This window comes from Schistocerca serialis, chromosome 3 (genome assembly GCF_023864345.2).
Source record: "Schistocerca serialis cubense isolate TAMUIC-IGC-003099 chromosome 3, iqSchSeri2.2, whole genome shotgun sequence".
NCBI classification, from domain to species: domain Eukaryota; kingdom Metazoa; phylum Arthropoda; class Insecta; order Orthoptera; family Acrididae; genus Schistocerca; species Schistocerca serialis.
Window position 1 is genome coordinate 604,327,090 of NC_064640.1, and position 20,165 is coordinate 604,347,254.

At 37.9% G+C, this 20,165-nt stretch overlaps 1 protein-coding gene across 2 annotated transcripts in view; it reads left to right on the top strand.

Annotated features, from left to right (window-relative positions):
• The first annotated feature begins 2,782 nt into the window (after positions 1-2,782).
• LOC126469543 (uncharacterized) overlaps positions 2,783-20,165 on the top strand; it is a 92,079-nt gene continuing 74,696 nt past the window's right edge. For both annotated transcript variants that reach the window (XM_050096662.1, XM_050096661.1), the window contains exon 1: positions 2,783-2,845. The gene's annotated coding sequence lies outside the window, so the exon portion shown is untranslated. The remainder of the gene's footprint in view (positions 2,846-20,165) is intronic.

Genomic DNA, 20,165 nt, shown 5'->3' on the forward strand with positions numbered 1-20,165 from the left:
TGGGTTCACTCGTTTCCAAGACACTTTACAACATATGCATGACCTGTGAAAAAAAAATTAAATTAAAATGCTGTGATTCAAAATTAGAGCTACATCTGTGTCTGCCAACACTGATGTAATATCAGATTTTTTTTTTTTTTTTTTTTTTTTTTTTTTGAGTCTCTGGGATCCCTAGTTCAGAATCAGAAGTTGAACAACTTACAGCCTCTAGTGTTTTGTGTTCACCCACTATCAACACTAAAACCCTAGCAATAACAATACTGTATGTAGCACCGAAGTGACACGTAGATAGTGAATGTCATGTCATGCTGTCAATTTTTCCAAATGAGTGACAAACTTTTTTTGGGTCCATCAGTGGTGACTGCTTGGAGGAGGGGGCTGAGTAGGATTAGAATAAGTATTGAAATGTGTATCCCGTCTTTCGTAGATGATCAGTACAAAGCACATGTATTGTACCAGCACTGCATAAGGAAAGCTGTGCTTTATTGTATATTCGTATATTAATAGTGAACCCAGAAATGCTTTGCAATAGCTAAATATGTATGGGAACTGTACATTTTTCATTATCTCCGTCGCCTCCCCCCCCCCCCCCCCAAAAAAAAAATCTCTCCCCATCTCCTCTTCACTCCTCTCTCTATCCAACTTTCCCTCTTCCTCTCTCTTCCACTCCTCCCAAAACTGACGGTTAAGCAGAAAACAAAACAGCACACTGCTGTGTACACAATTTTTGTTTAAAACTATAGAGAAGGAGAAAGAATATATGTGGAACACACAAGTTACGAATGGTGTGATGATATTCAGCAGACTTGAAATGCATGATACATCAGTTCTTCGATAGTTATGCAAATCATCAACTTACAGCTACTTAAGTAAAGGAACGTGAATTAATTTCCTTCCTTGTAGTTGCCACTTCTTTCCCCACGGCTTTCTCTCAGCATCTTGTGGCTTGTTACCTCTAAAACGGCAAAGGTAAACCCTCGTTTTTGTTTCTGTGTAAAACCAACGGGAATCTGGAAGAACATAAACTCAATGAATCGAAAATAAACAAATCACAACTTCTGGGGAACCTAAGGTAGAGAAATCACAACAATAGGGCGGCTCTGTAATCAACGACTGCAGTCGGTCGTGACGTGCATAGGCTGACACGGAATCGGTCGGTCGGTCAGCAGACAAATTGGTGCGTATATAGCGGCCTTAGTGGTACCTGTTTCTACTCGCAAATTCAAAAAATCAGACTTTTACTGTGCACTCGTTATTTCAGATAGTTTTCGTTCCATACGATGAAGTGTTTCCACTGTCCCTCTCTTCTTGTTGTCACAGTCACTATCTGTAATTTCGCCACACGTTTCGTTACAGGCTAGTTCACACTGACCGTAACGTCACGACCGCAGCGCATTTCGAAGGGCAGCATGCACACTGGCAACTTCAGGGATTATGAAATAAAGGTTTGATGGTTAACGTCATAGTCGGTTGTTGATCACGTGACCCCCCACCCTCATTTAGTCCTGATACACAGCCTTGGGCTCATCTTCCATATTTCGTTTCGTCATTTTTTTTCTGGTTGATATCAGTTGTTATTCGTCATCTTTGTTATTTGTTGTAAATTGTTTGGTTTCGTTATTTCTTTAGTTACGATTTGTAATTTTATAATGAATGACGAAAGATTACTTGAAACAGTAGCGGTGTGAATTGTATTGCATGAGCGATTGGAGGTACATCATCTCACATTTGTGTTGTAATCACCGTATGCCGGACATGGATTTACATTTATCGTGTGCCAGACATGGATTTTCAATAGCAATTGTAAATTACATGCCCTGTACAATATGTATAAAGTGGATTTTTAAACATATTTATATTTAACATTTTACAGTGAAATGGATTACAATGGGACTGCATATTAACATGTGGGTAAAGTCACATTGATTAGCAAGTCGAACTTATTTGATGTTTCCAGCCATTTGTAATGTTTGATAAAGAAATGGACTGAAAACTTAGACATTGTACCAGTGGCAAAATGCTTTTTCTGTGAAGTGTGCATAAAGTAACATATTAGGGTTGTTTGTTTGACTGTGTATTTGTTGCAGGCTTTTTTTATTGTTAAGCATCTCTGTGGATTGTGCGTGAAAAAGTTTTGTAAGCATCAGTAGTCAGTAATTATGTGATCTGACTAGCTAACCACAATATAAATAAGGCACCTGCACTATTGAAGGCCAAAATCAAACTGTAAAGAAAACCTATAACTCTTAAAGGGAAAGGTATTGAGGGAGATACGATTATCACACTGGACTGGCACCTAAACTTAACCTTAAACAAACCAATGTTTAACAGGGTGTGATGGCATCTCGCAACACTTATCCTTTTAGTAATTGTGGGTGCAATTTGACGTAATAAATGAATTCCAAAATATCAATAGAATGCAGATTACATTTTCTCGTGCTCCTTGTAATGTGTGTGTGAAATCCCACTTTCTGTACTGACTCTGAGCACTATGGGATTAACCCACTTTCTGTACTATGTGATGACATTTTTTTAAAACCAACATTTTTTTGCGTTGTTTCGCACTTCTCTTTTTGTCCTGCAGTATACAAGATATCCTTGAAACCTGCAAACTATGAGTTCCATAAATGTCTTTTTCGTACAAATGTGGACGCCACCATCCACGCACATAAGCTACCGCGCTTTGTATATGGACTTCCCGCGTGAAAACAATTGAGAATCTTTTGCGAATACCGCAGTTCCGCGAGAAAACAATCGAGAACAGCTATGCGAATTCAGATCACGTGATCTGAAGCGACCGGCTGTGACAGCGGGTTAACGGGCGTGACGTCTAAATAGTGTTCAGGTGCGATAATTCTCCCCCGAAAACCTCAACAAATGTATCATAATCGTATTTACTTGTGCTAATATGCCTCCAGTAGCTGCGCCTCCGCCGAATCTAGCTGAAAAGTGATTGTCGGAAATAGGCTATATCAAATGTTGATGTTTGCACTAGGTTTGGTATTCTCTTTCATGAACAGTGGGTCGTATGAATAAAACGGTGTTTATTCTCGGAAAGAAAATTCTCAGGTTCGCATGAACAGAGCGAGTCAGAGAATATTCTACAAGCGAAAATGTTTGCAGCTTGTGTAAAAGGGCCGGGGACGTTGCTCAGTGACAACATCATTCGCTGGTTTCGTATGAATTAAGCAAGAGAAGTTGCTTACAAGCAGAGAACATTCTCTGTTTTTTTTTTTTTTTTTCTGAAGCGATCTCTGTAGCAGACTTAAGAGAGTTGAGTGAGCTGTGTTGAGGTTAAGTTTTATCCATTTTTTTTCTTAAGTAAAAATAGCAGAATTCATTTTGCTCGGAAGGCAAAACAAGATATACGTAGCCCGAAAAAATAAGGGGGAGAAACTGTAGAAGTTCATGTACGTTGAGCAACTAAAACATTATTCAGCTCGCACACTTTCTTCCCAGAAATCATGAGAAGCTAGCGCGAGCTTTCGAACGAAACGAAAATGAAAACATTTTTGTGTTATTTAACAGACTCAGGTTTTCAGACTATTGTACAGGAGACAACTTAGGTACACACGAGATTGATATTTTCAGATGTTCATCATCATGTTTGCTCACAGCACGAAACTTATATTTTGTTATGTTAGAAATAAGTAGATGGATCAGAAAAGTAAATAACTGGTTTTTTACAAACCTAGCGCTGTTTCTTGTACCGAAACCGGGCGGGCGACCGCTTAAGTACTTGCGGAGAGAAGTTATGCGTCATATTCAACCAAAATTATATCGCGTTAGAAAATTCTAGAGAGACTTCCGGTTTGGAGTAGATGAAAATGTGATGTATTCGTAAGATCTCGTTCGCATAATGTATTAACCAAATTTCAATAGCAAAAAAGTTTCCCGCATGTCGAAAACTCTGTATCATCGACAGTATATGCATTTTCGCGAACTGCCCGTAATCGTCTTAATAATATGTTGCGTAACATAAAAGTAATATCAAATGTAATACAATTCTTTCAGAAGACACTGGCGACAGTACCATATTTTTACAATGAAGAGTTTGTGTGTTTGAGCGAGTGAAGTGAAATGTAATATTACGCGTGGGTTCTGTGCCGGACTCGAGCCACACACACACACACACACACACACACACACACCATCACCATAAACGTTCTCAAGAAATTGGGGGGGGGGGGGGGGGGGCGGGGGTAGTCAGAAAGAACACCCTCGGCATACAATATGCGTCGAATTTTACATTCATATGAAGTTGAGAACTTTGTCAGAGAATGTTCTTTTGCTCTGAAAATCTTCTCCCGAGAATGTACTTTTTTATTCATACGACACAATGTTTTTTGACTAGGAATGCTAATTACTCTTAAACTAAATGAGGGCAGAGATTGCTAACGTATTTTCAACGTCGTACCATGATTGTTGGTGTACCATTTGGTACTCAACACGATGAACTCGTATTCAGTTTGTCCTAACTTCGAGATCGACCGACATTGTATTTTAACAAGGTAAAAAAAAGATTGCATGCTTCTCATGCTGTCATTACCTACGTCAATACAGACAGCATTTGCTGTTACCTTCGCCAGCACTCTCCCACTGAAAAGATGTGGTCATGGCTTACATTGCGACTGGCACACCACCACTAGTCAGCCACTACAATTGATCAGCTCTGGTACAGAATTAAAAGACGGAATGTTAATCCACATGCCAATTGAGCTCAATTGAATGGCTTATTTCAATAGTGGTACAAGTCCTTTTTTGTTCATTCTGAGATACAGAGTCCTAAAGTTAAATGAGCGCTGAAAAATCTGCAGTTGAGATACCAGAAATATTCAAGTATATATACTTGAATATTTCTGGTATCTCAACTGCAGATTTTTCAGCGCTAATTTAACTTTAGGACTCTGTATCTCAGAATGAACAAAAATGGACTTGTACCACTACTGAAATAAGCCCTTCAATTCACCTTGATGCCCAACTGGGTTAGAGTAATTTTTTCTGCCAGAGATGGCAGTTCTATGTACTAAGTTTTACATCCTGTACACACTCAAATCAAAAATTCAGTTACTTATTCTTCATTCTGTACTGTGTACATAACATAAGGAAAATTACATCCAATAAGTAAAATTTTATTTGCTGTCCTACCTGGCGTTGAAGTTACAATGGCCATAAGTTAAAATAACTGGATTCTTTATGAAAATCTTTATCCACAGTAAAATATAATAAATGTAACCCAACCAGATAAAGATAGTATTTTTCAGGAATTAAACTGTAGAATAGGAATTGTCACACAGAAATAATTCCAATTTGTTTTTAAAACTTTCATAGCTGCCAGTACACTTAATTCCAAAAGGAGTGGGTCAAATTTTTTTATGGTTGGATACTTTGCTGCTTTCTGTGCAAGAGAAAGCTTAAGTTGTGAACAGTTGAGTCCGTTTCTGTTCATAGGGTTATGTTCACGAATGTAATTGGTATTTTCAAATTATGGCTGATTGTTCATAATAAACGTCATAACAGAGTAAATGCATTTTCGGTATTTGGTAGTAAGCTTAATGTCTTAAACAGGTGCCTGCACAAAGTTCAAAGATGGGCAAGATATTATTCTTACAGCATGTTTCTGTGTAATGAATGCTTTGTGTCCAGGTATGGAATTGTACCAGAAAATTATTCCATGTGATACCAGTGAATGGAAGTGTGCAAAATAAGCTAATTTTCTAACACTTCCATCACCAATATTGACAATTACTTGGGGAGGAAATTTTGCTGAAATCAAGCATTTGAGATCATCTACAATGGGCAGTTCTCAATTCATGTTATGATTAGTATACATACCCAGGGATTTTGAGCACTCAGTTTTCTGTGTTTCCTGCACCCAATGCTACATTACTTCTGATGTTATTTCTTGCCTTGTGCAGAACTGAAAGAACTGTGTTTTCTGCAAGTTAAGTGCTACATCATTTACCCAAAATTAATCAGTACACCTAGAAGGTATTTAATTTATTGCTCTTTCTGTTAGCTTGGGTCTGTTAGGCTTGATATAGATGCTTGAATCGTAACTGAAGAGTAAGTTAAGTGCTAGATCATTTACCCAAAACTAATCAGTGAACGATGGAAGTTCATTTATATGTAGCAAGAACTGGAGTGGTCCCAGATTTGAATGTTGTGACACACAAGTAGAAATTCCTCCCCACTCAGTAGGAGATTAATCATGATAGCTAAATGTGCTGTGTAACATGGTCGTTTGCTTCCTGTCAGTTAAATGTGAAGTGAATCACTTACTCACTGTACCTAGAAAGCCATAAAATTTCAACTTTCTACTAGAGAATGTTGTGGTTTTCAGTCAGATTCCCTAGGCAGACCATGAAAACTCCCAGTAGGTGCAGTACTGTCATTCAGCTGTTTTAATAGATGGTCAGTGAAATAGAACAAGGCATTTCCAGTGGAGAGGCCCTTCTAGAATCCCTCTTGTGATTATTTCACAATATTAAATTTGAAAATATGCTTGGCCATTCTTAAACCCATTTTCAAAAGTTTTGAGTAGAAATTAATAGTGACACAGGTCAGTAGTTACTAACACCTGCCCTACTACTTTTCTTAAACAGGAATTTAACAATGGCAAACACACCTAGTGAATGTGATGCATTAAATCTAAGGCGGAGTACAGTAGCTATATCAGAAGACTATGACTTTAATGTTTTGCTTGAAATATTATCAACCCAGTGACCGTTTTTGGTTTTAAGAAGTTATTTATTTTCTTGAGTTCCTTGGCAGAAGTTGTTGGGATCTCGAATTGATTGAATGCTTGTGGTACTGATTTCCTTTTACTGATTGTGAACCAAGTTTATCATTTATATTTAGAAACTAATTGTTAAATACTAAATAGTAAAATACTGAATAAATAATAAAAATACCAAACACATAATTAATATATTTTTGGTAGTTGAACCATTTGGTCATTATCTTTAATTACTAGGTCCATCATGTTTCTTTGTAGACTTTACCATTTTGCATGTATGTTTCATATTGTTTTAATTTTATTTTCAGAATTAATAAACTCTTGATATGACATGCAAGCTTTTTGATTTTTTTTGTTATTCTTCTCTATAAGTATTACCATATCATAACCAAAATAAAATCCAAATCCAAAGGTAGGACCGTCAGTGAAATACAATACATATTACTGGAAGTATGAACACCAGCGTACAGCCAGAAGAGAAGGACCTCCTAGACAAAGAGTACAGCTATTTATACGAACACTGAATGTTACAGAATGCTGTTATTTATAGAAACAGGGAATATTCCAGCATATACAGACATAAGAGATGCAAAGAACCTTCCAGAGGTGATAAATACTAAACAACAAATAACTGCTAGTGATCAGAGTTGAACTGGTGACCCGCAGCACACCAAGCAGCAAATGCTAACCATTAGACTACACTGCATACACCACAGCTCACAGCATTGCTCCTTCTCGTGGACAAACACTGACCCACTATTTCAGAATTTATCGCTGGAACCAACTACATTGCCCCAGATCTAGGTCTTCTCAATACTCCTGTCTATGGTGGTGCTTGTGGATCCTTCTGGTGTTACATCCTCTTAACTATGATGAGTTTCATAGGTAGGCCACTCAGTTGAAGGTTCATGATTATAGGGTGGGTCTTCAATTTCCTCGAACCTCCCATTGGCAATCTGCCCTACTACTTTTCTTAAACGGGAATTTAACAATGGCAAACACACCTAGTGAATGTGATGCATTAAATCTAAGGCGGAGTACAGTAGCTATATCAGAAGACTATGACTTTAATGTTTTGCTTGAAATATTATCAACCCAGTGACCGTTTTTGGTTTTAAGAAGTTATTTATTTTCTTGAGTTCCTTGGCAGAAGTTGTTGGGATCTCGAATTGATTGAATGCTTGTGGTACTGATTTCCTTTTACTGATTGTGAACCAAGTTTATCATTTATATTTAGAAACTAATTGTTAAATACTAAATAGTAAAATACTGAATAAATAATAAAAATACCAAACACATAATTAATATATTTTTGGTAGTTGAACCATTTGGTCATTATCTTTAATTACTAGGTCCATCATGTTTCTTTGTAGACTTTACCATTTTGCATGTATGTTTCATATTGTTTTAATTTTATTTTCAGAATTAATAAACTCTTGATATGACATGCAAGCTTTTTGATTTTTTTTTGTTATTCTTCTCTATAAGTATTACCATATCATAACCAAAATAAAATCCAAATCCAAAGGTAGGACCGTCAGTGAAATACAATACATATTACTGGAAGTATGAACACCAGCGTACAGCCAGAAGAGAAAGACCTCCTAGACAAAGAGTACAGCTATTTATACGAACACTGAATGTTACAGAATGCTGTTATTTATAGAAACAGGGAATATTCCAGCATATACAGACATAAGAGATGCAAAGAACCTTCCAGAGGTGATAAATACTAAACAACAAATAACTGCTAGTGATCAGAGTTGAACTGGTGACCCGCAGCACACCAAGCAGCAAATGCTAACCATTAGACTACACTGCATACACCACAGCTCACAGCATTGCTCCTTCTCGTGGACAAACACTGACCCACTATTTCAGAATTTATCGCTGGAACCAACTACATTGCCCCAGATCTAGGTCTTCTCAATACTCCTGTCTATGGTGGTGCTTGTGGATCCTTCTGGTGTTACATCCTCTTAACTATGATGAGTTTCATAGGTAGGCCACTCAGTTGAAGGTTCATGATTATAGGGTGGGTCTTCAATTTCCTCGAACCTCCCATTGGCAATCTGCCCTACTACTTTTCTTAAACGGGAATTTAACAATGGCAAACACACCTAGTGAATGTGATGCATTAAATCTAAGGCGGAGTACAGTAGCTATATCAGAAGACTATGACTTTAATGTTTTGCTTGAAATATTATCAACCCAGTGACCGTTTTTGGTTTTAAGAAGTTATTTATTTTCTTGAGTTCCTTGGCAGAAGTTGTTGGGATCTCGAATTGATTGAATGCTTGTGGTACTGATTTCCTTTTACTGATTGTGAACCAAGTTTATCATTTATATTTAGAAACTAATTGTTAAATACTAAATAGTAAAATACTGAATAAATAATAAAAATACCAAACACATAATTAATATATTTTTGGTAGTTGAACCATTTGGTCATTATCTTTAATTACTAGGTCCATCATGTTTCTTTGTAGACTTTACCATTTTGCATGTATGTTTCATATTGTTTTAATTTTATTTTCAGAATTAATAAACTCTTGATATGACATGCAAGCTTTTTGATTTTTTTTGTTATTCTTCTCTATAAGTATTACCATATCATAACCAAAATAAAATCCAAATCCAAAGGTAGGACCGTCAGTGAAATACAATACATATTACTGGAAGTATGAACACCAGCGTACAGCCAGAAGAGAAAGACCTCCTAGACAAAGAGTACAGCTATTTATACGAACACTGAATGTTACAGAATGCTGTTATTTATAGAAACAGGGAATATTCCAGCATATACAGACATAAGAGATGCAAAGAACCTTCCAGAGGTGATAAATACTAAACAACAAATAACTGCTAGTGATCAGAGTTGAACTGGTGACCCGCAGCACACCAAGCAGCAAATGCTAACCATTAGACTACACTGCATACACCACAGCTCACAGCATTGCTCCTTCTCGTGGACAAACACTGACCCACTATTTCAGAATTTATCGCTGGAACCAACTACATTGCCCCAGATCTAGGTCTTCTCAATACTCCTGTCTATGGTGGTGCTTGTGGATCCTTCTGGTGTTACATCCTCTTAACTATGATGAGTTTCATAGGTAGGCCACTCAGTTGAAGGTTCATGATTATAGGGTGGGTCTTCAATTTCCTCGAACCTCCCATTGGCAATCTGCCCTACTACTTTTCTTAAACGGGAATTTAACAATGGCAAACACACCTAGTGAATGTGATGCATTAAATCTAAGGCGGAGTACAGTAGCTATATCAGAAGACTATGACTTTAATGTTTTGCTTGAAATATTATCAACCCAGTGACCGTTTTTGGTTTTAAGAAGTTATTTATTTTCTTGAGTTCCTTGGCAGAAGTTGTTGGGATCTCGAATTGATTGAATGCTTGTGGTACTGATTTCCTTTTACTGATTGTGAACCAAGTTTATCATTTATATTTAGAAACTAATTGTTAAATACTAAATAGTAAAATACTGAATAAATAATAAAAATACCAAACACATAATTAATATATTTTTGGTAGTTGAACCATTTGGTCATTATCTTTAATTACTAGGTCCATCATGTTTCTTTGTAGACTTTACCATTTTGCATGTATGTTTCATATTGTTTTAATTTTATTTTCAGAATTAATAAACTCTTGATATGACATGCAAGCTTTTTGATTTTTTTTGTTATTCTTCTCTATAAGTATTACCATATCATAACCAAAATAAAATCCAAATCCAAAGGTAGGACCGTCAGTGAAATACAATACATATTACTGGAAGTATGAACACCAGCGTACAGCCAGAAGAGAAAGACCTCCTAGACAAAGAGTACAGCTATTTATACGAACACTGAATGTTACAGAATGCTGTTATTTATAGAAACAGGGAATATTCCAGCATATACAGACATAAGAGATGCAAAGAACCTTCCAGAGGTGATAAATACTAAACAACAAATAACTGCTAGTGATCAGAGTTGAACTGGTGACCCGCAGCACACCAAGCAGCAAATGCTAACCATTAGACTACACTGCATACACCACAGCTCACAGCATTGCTCCTTCTCGTGGACAAACACTGACCCACTATTTCAGAATTTATCGCTGGAACCAACTACATTGCCCCAGATCTAGGTCTTCTCAATACTCCTGTCTATGGTGGTGCTTGTGGATCCTTCTGGTGTTACATCCTCTTAACTATGATGAGTTTCATAGGTAGGCCACTCAGTTGAAGGTTCATGATTATAGGGTGGGTCTTCAATTTCCTCGAACCTCCCATTGGCAATCTGCCCCTCTGGACTGCAGTGGGGCTTCAGACAGAAGACATAGCTGAAGTCACTGCAATTTTGGTTTCTTTATGAAGCATTTCTGCTATTTCAATGAATGGTGAGAGTTCATGTATATGTAGCAAGAACAGGAGTGGTCCCAGAACTGAATGCTGTGACACATGAGTATTATTTTCAGAATGAATAAACTATTGATATGACATGCAAGCTTTTTGATTTTTTTTCTAATTCTTTGCCTCCAAGCGTGATGTCCGACAGAGGATACAGTATGCCACAGGTTAGTGCTTCAGTGACTCTTTTGATAGTCCATCTTGTAGCATGGTTATAAAAATCCAAACCAAGTCTACTGCGCTGTATTTTACTGATGTTACTGTTGCTCTTTATCCTTCTCCTTGATGTCCAGAGTCCATATTCAAGGCAGTTGCATTGCTTCTTCAATCCTGGTGATGAGATGACTCACGTAATCATCCTGAGTATCGTTCAGTTGACATGGGAACAATATATCCATTGTTGTCTCATTCTCATGGCCATGCAGCAGAAAGAGTGACATGAAGCATATTAGATTTGACTTGATTGGATTCAGTTTTCTTTACGTGGACCCAAAAATGAGATGATTCTCGTGGGTGTGGAACATGTCAGAAAGTATTAAAAATAAAAACATAAAACTTTTGTATGTAATACTTACCACCCTGATCATTTGTGAGAAGATTGTGAAAATAGGTGAATACATTACGGTACACTGGAACTGCTAACATTTACTGAATTGTGGTGTCTTGCTTTGCCTTGTATGTCATCGTCCCAAATTCTGTTTCACAGCATACGTTGAGAGCATAACTGCCAATGTCATATTAAAGCATTCTGTGATCCATCAATGGATGGTAGCTAGTTGTTGTCTGTGGGTGAAGTCGCTATGTGAAATTACCTCTATAATAGCATAGACAAAACTTTTCCAGGATCAGAGATCACCACATTGCATGCACCATGTTTCAGACTATTGTCTTCTACACGGAACTTCACAATTTCTGAAGCTTCAGAAGTTAACACAGCTTTATTGAACAGCATGGCAGGTGAGGTAGTCAGTGCAAACCATTGTTCATCAATTCCCATTTGTCGACAGCAGGAACCTCCCCGAGAAGTAGATTCCATTTAATTGGAGTGGAGCTGCTGCAGATGGCATTGGTACCAGATCGTCCAGAGGTGATTTTGCCATGTACTTCCATGATTGGCATTCTTTACAGTGGCTCACAGAGTGTCTTAACGGATCGGTAGAGGCCTGGCCAGTGATACCTGCATCTGATTCTGTCCAGATTAATGAATCCAAGGTGACAGATAAGCTGGTATGATGAGCAACCATTCCTGCCCCATCGCATCATTGCTCCTCTTATACAATGCTGCATTAAATAATTTGAATTCTCCTTTGGTCAGTTCCTCCTCCTTCAAGGCTTGTATGCTTTAAATAGTGCTGTTCAGCAGCTATATCATGTAATGCAGTGATAACTGCAATGCTGCAGTGCTATCTGCCAAAGGATTCCTTGGAAGGCAGTCTATCTCCATGTGTTTATGTCAGTTTTTGTATACCATTGTGACTTATTCCTGAAGCCTCAGTGGCAATTTTGGCAGATGACCCGACAGATCTGTCAGGCTCATCAGCAAGCATAGGGAATGGTGGTCCATCAAAAGAGTGAATGGTTTGCCAAATGAATATGGCCAAGTTTGTTGATGACACAGACAGCTTCAAGGCTTTCTTTCTCAGTTGTAGAGTTGTTATCTGACTTGGAGAGTATTCTGAAAGCATAAGCTATTACCTTTTCAATGCCTTCCTTAATTTTCAGTAGAACTGCACCTATCCCATTAATGCTAGTGTCATTGTAAAATTCTGTCTCAGGATTCTCGTCACACAATTTTAGTACTGGAGAGGATGTTAACACTTCATTAAGGACAAAGAAAGACTTATATTTCTTTAGGATTCAGGTGGAGACCTAGACTCTGAATACAATTATATAGGGTTGTGTGATGGCCTTGGTGTTCTTCAGCTGTCTTTGAAAAGATTACAGTGTCATCCACATTGCAAAGACACAGTATGCATTTGTGGTGTAGAAGTAAGTTGTCCAACTTATGCTCAGATGTGGCTGGAGGGTTTCATAATCCAAACTGTGTAACTTTGAACATTGATTTGCCAGTAGCCTCTCTGTGTGTCCATAGTTGAGAAATACTTCACACCTTTCAAGCAATCGATAGTGCCATCAATGTACGGCAATGGATGGAAATCTTTCTTCACGATTTTGTCCAGTCATTGCCAGTCGATGCAGAAATGGTATGTACTGTCCATCATAAGGACCACCAGAGAAGACGAAGGACTCCCAGAAGGTTCAATGGTGTCACCTTGCAGCATTTTCTCCACTTCCTGCTGGTGACACACTGGATGATCCCCAGTGTTGATGTATTTTATGACAGGCTGCTTGGTCCAACTTTTCTTCACACCAGATTTGAAAGTATCCAAAAATTGGCACAGAATAGCTATCACATGCTGACTATCCTCTGTCAGGCCAGATTGTATTGGCAGTTTGATAGTAGCTTGCTCCCTTACACTATCCGTAGTGGTAGCAGAGCACCGTTCTTCTCTGTGACACTGATACCTTTCATGGAGTGGTTTGGCTGTCCCCCTATGTACACACCTACAGAGATAATGTGCTCTTGATAATTAGTTGCCCAAAGTTCTCCTTGACTACCTACAATCCTTATGATATCTCTGACTTGTAGATTTCTTTTGTGAGCCTGAGCAGCTTTTTGCAAGTGACAAAAGCTTCACAATTTAACTGAGCATATCAACTGACACTACAAACTAATCTCATCGATGATGATGGGATTGCAAAATCTTAAATTATGAACAACTGCCCAGAGCAATCTTTATGGGTGCCTATTTGAACAGCTTTGTCAATCTGGAGCACTGACCTTCCGCTCTTCATGACTGCTTTTGATGCCTACAAAAAGTCCTATCCAAGACTGACATCACAATGATATTCTGTTAAAACAACAAATGCTAAGGACTGTGTTTTGTCATTGATAGTTATTTTTGCAATGTTACTGTTGTCTGGGTGTATTTCATATTTGCAACCTTGAGCATAGTTGCATTAGTATCATGGAGAATAGTCTTGTTTACCTGACAATGATAAGCATCTGATAATACAGGAAAGGAAGCCATTGAGTCTACTTGGACTTGGACTTGTTGATCATTGATGAATTGATGATGATGTAGAAGAGATTTCCTGTCCTCCATGAAGTATTTTCATCTGTGGCAGCCTCACATTTGTAGATGGTCACCTCGTTCAGCTTTTAGAAATTCAGCAGGCAGGTGAGCAGCTGGTACCTCTATATGGCAAAAGGAGAATGGCTACAGTGTGTTGGGAAGTGACCTCACTGAGGGCATGGTAATGATTTTTGGCATACACATCGACTATAGTTACCTGCAGTTGACTGATGTGAATAGGATTGTTCTGAAATTTGACATCTTGTGGAGTAATAATCGTCAAAAACTCACTTTCTTCCACTAAACTAGTGCACAATGTGCCCAGCTCATTCCATGAACCCGGTCAAGTGTGTAGTTTTTCATCCTTCAAATGTCTGTTCTGTGGCAGGGTGTTGTACTTACTGGGCGAGTTGGTTGTACCTGTGTTGGTCAGACCCTGGTTTGTGATTTGATGGTGGCAACATAAGTCTGAGTTGCCACAGTCTCTTTTCCAAGGTGGATTCGACTGACAATGGATATGGGTGCCAAAGATTGAGACACTTCCTCTTCAACATTCTCTTCCATCCTGATGTATGGGGTTGATATGCGAGGCTGATCTCTCTCTTTGTGTATTCAGTCTGACAGTTATAGCTGTCATAAAATGCTGTATGTCTTCTTACAACCTGGTGAATGAGAAAAGCAAGGTCACAGCCTTCTTCCACAACTGCTATAGGGACAGAATTTGAGAGACAATCATATGTCTCTCATCAGACTTTGCAAAAGGCCAGAACATTCTGTATGTGTGACTGTCATTTTGCCATTACAATGGGTCCTGCTGTTCTGCTAAGTGGACTTGCTATCGATTTTCACCAGCTGTTTTCTTTAGTTCAGCTTGAATTTGTCCCAACTGTTAAGCTTCTCTTCATTGTTCTCGAATGATTCCTGGGCTGTGCCATCTGTGTAAAAGTATGCACTTGCCAGCCACGTCATATAATCCCACCTGTTATATTTGGTGACTTGGTCTAGTCCTTTCAGCCATTTTATCTGGTCCTGACCAGTGTCCACAGAAAACACTGAAGGATGCCTCATGTGCAGCTAACTTAATGCGGTACTGCTTGTATTTGGTTCCTGTCCATGTAAGCAGTGGCTTTCATGTTATTGAGTGGAGCCACCGTGATGTAGATGTCTGCAGTGTCCAGCATCTCCACCAAACAATGTCATGTCAAAACCATGATAAGTCCAAATCTGAAGGCAGGGTCATCAATTAAATACAACAAATTGTACTGGAAGCATGTTTATTATGAATGCAAACATGCAGTCAGAAAAGAATTGACCTCCTGGATGTAGAGTGCAGCTGTTTATGCAAACACCAAATATTCTGTAAAATACAAACATAAGATATTAAAAGAACATCCCATAACTGCTAAATAGCAAATAACAAATAATTGCTGTTGGTTGGATTTCAGATGGTGAACAGCAACATGCCAGGTAGTGAAAAAACCACTACAATACATGCACTACAGATCATTGAGAATTGTACCACACACAAGACTTGTAGTGCGTATTGATGGCAACTAGAGAAAATCATGTGCTTGAGAAATTTCTGTAAATGTCTCAGCAAATAAAGTGGAACATTGTAAATTTGTCTGATATTAGATTCAGTCAGCATGATTCACCATTTGAAGAATCTAGAAATATTTCAAGGCGTTCAGGTGTCAACTAGAAACTGTTCATTCTAAAATTTATTTTTCTTTTTTTTGGGGGGGGGGGGGGTTGAAAGTTTTGTATGTATGTTAGGGATATAATCTTTTGAATGTATCGACATAAGTGTGGTACATGTGCACTAGATAAGTTTTCTTTGTTGTAGCCCTAAGTATTTATTGCCTCACCTAGTTTTGCTCACTCTTTGCATACACTAAATGTAAAAGTTATTTGGATACCAACATATTTCAGCCTTTAAACTTGATTAGGAAACAAATCCTTGTGTTAACAAGGATGTTCCTTCCAGATTGTAGATGCTTTCACATATATTTTACATATGAATAGGAAGCTGTGCATCAAATAAAATAAAATTTTAAGAAGTCATCTGTTTCACAAGTACAATAAATATTTAGAAACATAGGATTTTCTTTCACTAGTTGAAAAACCTCATGCTAACATCAGTTGAATTTATCAGGAAACTTAAAAGAAGTGTTCTGCCACAGAAGGCAAGTTGACGTTGACGGTTGTGTGGGAATGAATTACTGTGACAGTATCAATACACACGAGACTAAAAATTGAAGTTTTGATTTTTATTTACAAAAAGGGACAAACATTTTTTTAAAAAGGCATACGTTGTGCCTTACTAAGTGCAGTCATAAACAGAAGTCTTCGATTCTATCAGTTTCAGTGTCTCTGCTGCTGATATTTTGCCCATCTTTGTGGAAATGGATCAATTGTTTTGCTTTTATTCACCATGTGATTGCTTGTAGTGGACTATTCTAATGTGTTATGTGAATTCTGAGCATTTGTAAAGCAGAAGACTGAAATGTCTTCAGCTTTTTTGGAGTGTTGTCCAGAAACCACCTTGTAGAATGCAGCACTATTCTCATTATCACTGGCCTGTAGGCAGATAAAATTCTTTTCATCTACATCTATACCCAGCAAGCCATCGTATGGAAGAGCAGGGAGGAGGGTACTTCCACTACTTTCCAATCCAAACCGAGTTCTATTCATGTATCATGTATCTTTGCCTTCTGTACAGTAATGTGTGATGTTGCCCTTTATTCCTCAAATGAAATATAAGTTTTTGATGCTCTGCATCTCCAAACAAGCACTGAGCTAATATGTTTGGACTGCACCTAAAAAGGTGCTAGGTGCAAAATCAGCGAACCATTAATATGTGAACATTATGATATTAATATTTGAATAAACTGTGTTCATATATTTTATCCTGATGACTGAGCTTTATTCAGTTGAAAGAAAAATTCATTTATTTCTGAATTCCATCTAAACTGGTTTTAGTTCTACTGCATTTAATCTCCAAAATAAACTGTTATTGCTGAGTTAACTTAGAACAGACATTCAAAGCAACTGAAAATGTAGCTGTTGAAAGCCACATTTTGATAAGTGCAGCTGTTAATTTTGCGCACATAACATCCTTGTTTGTAACCACAACAGTTGTGGCTAGTCATTTCACAGGTTAGTTGAGTAACCATACTTGTAGATAAAAGTTCTGACATAATATTCCATCGATATGCATCCAAGTCAAGAGAGGGCAGCAGAGATTAACATTTCTCAATTTTACAAGATTCTCCATATTTTGGAGGTTTTTCTCAAGTCTTTGGAATGAGATAAATTCTCATCCCTAAAAGTAGAAGCTAGGCAGGTAACTTGTATGTTCCCAGAGATTCATGTACGAAATGAGAGTTCATGCTGGCCTTCTGTAATGGGATGACCAGTGCAAGGTATGACAGTGGAAGAGTTCGACCTTTTGTGGAGACCTCCTACCAGGTAATTCATCACCACAGTGGTAGAGCTATTATTTGCTGGAAAGATGAACAGGTTAGCATATGCTTGAAGACTACAAGTTTTTTCTCTCTCTTCCATTGAGAGGTTGGCACTACTGTGAAAGGAGCCTATGAGAATGACTTGATGCAAATTTGAAATCTCTTAAGTTAATCTGAAGGTAGTTGAGAGTGAGTAGGAAAACATAATGGATGGACAGGCCCATAAACTACAAGGGGCAAGGTTCAGTGTTTCCTTTTTGTTAGTTTTGGCACAGAGGGTTGGTAGTGAAAATAGTTTTCGACTGTAGAGAGCAGATGGACAGTAAACCTTTGACGAGTGTATGATGACTGGATTTTTTAATAGTTAAGTTGTTTATTTCATATACTTTTATTCCAATTTTTCATGTCCTAATATTAGTGTCCATATATATCTGTATAAAGTTGTAGGCAGTCAAATTAAAGCCCTTTTGTTTTGTATAGTTGTAGATTACTAATAATTTTAATTTTTTTGATTCATACAAGGGTTGAATGAAAAGTAATGCCTCCTTCATTAACTGGGTTTGAATAGGAATATTTTAATAAATCAAATGCAGAAATAATCCTTAGAAAATGATCTTTAATTACCAATATTCACTTTTTCACATAATCACCAGCCCAGTGGATACATTTCTGCCAACGATGAACAAATTTTCTAAAGCTGTCACAGAAGAAGTCAACACTCTGTTTTGGCAACCACCGTATCACAGTTCTCTCATTGTTTTCATCAGAAGCACAGTGATGTCCCCGGAGATCATCTTTCATTATCGGGAACAGATGGAAGTCAGACAGTGCTAAATCTGGACTGTATGGAGGATGCCGTGCGCTTTCATTTCAGGAGTTAGCATCCGGGGTATCCATTGTACAGAGATCTTCTGATAGCCAAGCAAAGGATCTTTGGTGTGACGTCACGTCTGCTGCACTGCTGTTGAAATAGCTCGCTAATATTTTATAAATTTTAGACTTCATTTACTTATTTTGAGGTTTATTTGTGTTAATATTGTGCCATAAAAGTAACTTATTAGTGGATTTTCATTAATTTCAGTTTTTCTTCCTGTGTTATTGACTCAAGTGGTCTATTATTTGTGAGTGTGCTTTTGTCGTTCGTCTAAGCCTTGCACCTCAGTAGTGTGTTTACATTTTACGGTGTGCACTGGAGCTGTAGTGGTTATAAGCTAAGTACTGACAAACTTATATGTGCTCTGTAATACAGTTATTAAATTTAATAGATTTCAGCAGTGTTGTGTGCTGTTTGTGGTGAAATAATGACTTAATAAACTTTTGTAATCGTTCACTCGCTGTGTTTTTTAGAGTTTTCAGTGTGTTGAAGTTGTTTAGTAAATTTGGTGCTTTAGTTTTCAACTGATGTTTATTATTCTTCCTAGTGAAATATTTCAGTAAAATTTTCATTCAGTGTTTTAACTTCACTTAGTGTTACAGTGGTCGTTTTAACTTTTTGGTTTTAGCTAATAATTTTGTGAAGTTTTGCTGGTATTGGTATTGGCTGTGTTGTAGTAGTATTAATACAAGTAGCTGCTTTCTTAGTAGGCAGAGAATTTTGAGACCATTATTGTTAGTTCTTAAATAGTTCTACTGGTGTAACTGAATCATGGTAACGTAGATGTATAGTTTTTTTATCAGTAACTGTAAAATTTTACCATGAGTGAAAAGTGTGGGCTCTGTTGTAGGTTTGTGATTAGTGGATTACAGTATGGGGTTTGTTCAATGTATTTTCATTGGGGGGGGGGGGGGATGCAGTGGGGAAGCCAGTGGTCATTTTAGGGAGATCCTCTCCTGGGAATGTAGAATCTGTAGTAGAAACAAGTTAATAGAGGAGCAGGAGCATAAGGTCTGTGCCCTTCAGGTGCATTTACAATGTGCAAAGGAGGAACTAGATAGGTTGAGGAGGGTGAAGGGTGGTGGGGAATGGGAACTGGCAGTTGGCAAGAAGGTAGCTAGGAAGAGGAGGTATTAAGACAGTTTTACTTTTCATACATGCAATAGATACGACCAACTGTCTGAGTTGAGTGGAGAGGAGCCTCGTGTAGCTGTAGATGTAGGGAACTTGCAGCAGTCCTCAGCAATTAGGAAGCCTAGGTTAGTTGCAAAGTCTAGCAGAAAGGAGGTTCAGCTGCTAGGTAGTTGCCACAGTAAAGGTGTGGGCCAGCAGTTGCAGGAAGTGTTGAGGAGTGAGTACCAGGTCACCAGCATTTATGAAGCCTAGTGCAGGGTTGGCTCAGGTGACTGAAAGCATAGGGGAGTTATGTAAGAATTTTACGAAGGAGGATCAGGTAGTGATAGTGGGTGGAGCAGGGAACTGTCTTGATAGGGACAGGGAATATGATGTCAGTGGTGACTTGGTTAAGATAGCTAC